Raw genomic sequence first — 4,045 nt, 5'->3', positions numbered from 1 at the left:
CTGTGCTTGCTCATCTTCATCTGATTCATCCCTAAGAATCATCCTTCTTCTCCTTGGTGGAGATTTAGGAACATATTTTGCTCTTGAAGGTTTGGGTCTAGATGTTGTAGCAGATGGTTGTGGTTGAGAAGATTGTGCAGGTTGGAAATAAGTTCTGATGGTAGGCTATGGTTGAGGTTGAGAGGATTGAGCTGGTTGTGTATTGGTTGTAGGTACTGATGGAGATTGAGCTGGTGCTACATCAGGATATATGGTACTGTATGTGAGAGGATCAAAATTTACTAAGAACTGTTTTACTGATTGAGCAATTTGGAGAGGTCTTAGTATAGTCTTCTTATTATCAGTAGATAATAAGTCTGTGAAGGCCCTTTTAGCAAGCTTAAAAGGTTGAATTGTCTCACTATAGTTTTGGGGCTTATCAGGACAACAAAAACTGTAAATTAATTGATAAAATCTAGCAAAGTATACAGTATTTGGGTCCTCATTCATCCTATCCCCAATAAAACCAAGAATAGCAGTAGCATAATCAAAGTGAGTTTGATTTAGAAGTGCATACCCTATTTGTTGACTGAGAATGAGAATGGCATCAAAGTTTGAGCATTTGTTGGTAAAAGCTCCGGTGATGCAGTCAAAGAAGAAACTCCACTCCCTTCTAATGTATGGCCTTTTCAGTTGTCCCATCTTGGACAAACCTTTCTCATAGCCAAGATTGGCCATCATACCCTGTAGAAGTGGCTCCTCAATCTGGGCATTGAAAGTGCAATTTTCTGGTAAGTGCAAAGCCTGTCAAACTGTTGACAATGTTACCAGATGCTCTTCTTCCCCTGTTGTGAAAATGATACTTGGGGACCCAGCTTCACCACCATCATCATAAACACCAGTCCTACAAAACTCTAGCATCTGTGTCCCTGGGAGTAATTTTGGTTGGGTCAAAGCATATCCAATCTCACTGCGAGCAAGAATGTCTTGAACAAAATAAAGATCTGATGGAGCATCATCCTTGCTGAGAATAGCCATGTAGTTGTTGGGGACGAACTTGGCTCCATTAAAGATGATGTCCTTGGGTGCCATTTCTGTAAAAAATAAGTGAAAAGTTGTGTGTACGAAAGGTGTTTGATAAAATGCATGTAAGAAAAAACTTCAGAGAATATTAGAGAGTGAGAGAGAATAAGGGAGATTAGAAAATAAGAATAGTAGGTAAAAGATTGTAAAATCTTTTAACTCTCTTATTTATACACTCCACGTGACAACGGTCTTTTTTGTGAAGCAGAACAGACTTTTTACACCTGGCAGCATGGAAACAGTCAAAAAAGTAATGAGTGGGCATGGTAAACGTGCAATAATTATTGCTCACATGCTGTTACCAAAACAAACACGCAACCCATTAACCAAATGATTATCATTGTTTTTATCTCACTTAATTATTTTCTGACAAAATATAATCGTTACAGTAAATACTAAAAATAAGCCAAATAATTAAATAATGCCATGTAAGCATCAGAGTTTCCATCAGGATTTGCATTAGAACTTGACTATTATCAGAATTTAACGGTCATCAGAACATGGCTTCTGTACTCAAAAAGTGAATGACTGTGTCTGTGATTCTTCACACAAATACTGACTGGTTTCTTCAGAGTTTAATCATCAGAACTTTGATCAGAACTTGTCCTCAGAATTTATACAAATAATACTTAACTATTTTTTAGAAACAACTTAATTACCACAGTAATTTTCATCATTCATATGGAGTGAGAGTGTGTACATTTTCAAATTATTAGATAAAGATTAAAGTCTGATAAACTTCAGATATCTTAGAACTAAGGCATAACTAAGAAAAATGCTTAAAATATGTCTTTATTTTTGAAGTCTACTATAGAATAAATTTATGAAAGAGTCCACCTCAACTGTTTGTGCTCATTTTATACATCTTTTGACATTCTTTTTACAGTGGCTTCTCAGTGTAAATGAGTCACAATTGCTATCAGAATTTATGCTATTATCAGAGTATTTCTCCAGTAATCAGAGAATGTGAAAATTCACCAAGAAAAATTTATTTGCTTTTCTAATGCATATAACTTAATACAAGCAATGCACTTGGGTCTTCCCTTTCACATATTTACTCTAGATCTCAAATGAGTACCTGACTTTAATTTTTCTTTTCTTTTATTTTCTTCAGATAAGTGAGGCTTATCAAACATGTAGTTCATCCTTAAAATTTACTGACATAAAATTTGACAGATGAGAAGCAATAATCTAGTTTGTGACTTAGTAATAAGATACACAAAGTAAATTTGACTAACAATAAAATCAGAGTTTGCTTGTGTTATGGATTTCCACATAAACAACTAATTCAAACATGGGATATGTAGTTTGTTAAAGAATACTAAGTCAGCATCTAAAAAATTTTCCTCATTGGAGTGATAATGACTCTGAAGGCTTTTGTGGAAAGTGGATATCCAACAAAAATTCTTTCATCAACTTTTAGATCAAATTTTGACAACTGTTCAGGATGAGTCTTAAGAACAAAACACTTGCATCCAAATACATGAAAGTATTTCAGATTTGGCTTCTTTTTCTTCACCATCTCATATGGTGTTTTTCCATGCTTGTTTATGAGTATAGCATTCTGTGTAAAACAAGCAGTCTGCACAGCTTCAGCCCAAAAGTAGGTTGGTAGCTTTGCTTTATCAAGCATAGTTCGTGTAGCTTCAATAAGAGTCCTGTTCTTTCTTTCTACAACTCCATTATGCTGTGGAGGTCTAGGTGCAGAAAATTCCTGCTTTATTCCATGCTCTTTGCAGAACTCTTCCATGATTGAATTCTTGAACTCAGTGCCATTATCACTTCTTATTATTTTAACAGAATCTTTGACCAACTTATCCAGCTGTCTGACATGATCAGTTAGAGTAGATGCAGTTTCATTCTTCTTGTGCAATAAATACACCCAAGTGTATCTTGTGAACTCATCCACTATAACCATAGCATATTTCTTCTTTGCAATGGACATGACATTGACTGGACCAAATAGATCAACATGCAGTAAGTGATAAGGCTCAAGAATTGAGGATTCAATTTTGCTCTTGAATGAAGTTTTTCTTTATTTTGCCTTTTGACATGAATCACAAAGGCTATCAGGAGCAAATACTGATTTTAGAAGACCTCTCACAAGATCTTTCTTTACTAGCTCATTTATGTTGTTTAAATTTAAATGAGAGAGTCTCTTGTGCCAATTCCAGCTTTCTTCAATTGATGCTCTGCATAACAGACAGATTGCAGAACCATCAAAGTTTGTTGAAAGTCTGGCTTCATATATGTTACCATGCCTGTAACCTTTCAGAACCACTTTGCCTGTAGAATTACTTACAACTTCACAGTGTTCTTCAAAGAAATCCACATGATAACCTCTGTCACAGATTTGACTCACACTTAGCAGATTGTGTTTAAATCCTGAGACAAGAGCTACTGATTCAATTATGACATTCCCAAGATTGATATTGCCATATCCCAGAGTCTTTCCCATGTTGCCATCTCCATAATAAACTCCTGGGCCAGCTTTCTCTACAAAGTCTGATAGTAGGGCTTTATTTCCAGTCATATGTCCTGAACATCCACTGTTCAGAACTAGGATGTTTTTCCTGTTGCCCTGCAATCACAAAGACCACTATTGGTTAGTTTTAAGGACCCAGACTTGCTTGGATCCTTTGGCCTTTTTAAGTTTGTTAGCATTTGCAGCGGATTTAGTTTCAGAGTTTATGCTAACATGCTTTTTATCAGACTTTATATCAGACTTTGCATCAGAATTTACACTAGAAGGAATTATACTAAATTTCTTCAAAGAAGGTTTTATTTAATAATAATCATAGTACAAACTATGATATCCCTACAAGTATAAATAGAATGCCATAAACTACCATAATGAAAATAAGGATTGTATGGTTTAAACCTAATAGACTGACTCTTAACTCCTAATCTAGGAGGTAAAGAGTTTATATCTTTATTTTTCCTGAAAAAAGAAGCAAGATGGTTAGAGTTTCCATAATTATAG

The sequence above is a fragment of the Apium graveolens genome, chromosome 9 (assembly GCF_009905375.1).
Source record: "Apium graveolens cultivar Ventura chromosome 9, ASM990537v1, whole genome shotgun sequence".
Lineage (NCBI taxonomy): Eukaryota > Viridiplantae > Streptophyta > Magnoliopsida > Apiales > Apiaceae > Apium > Apium graveolens.
Note: the sequence above shows the minus strand (reverse complement) of the source record.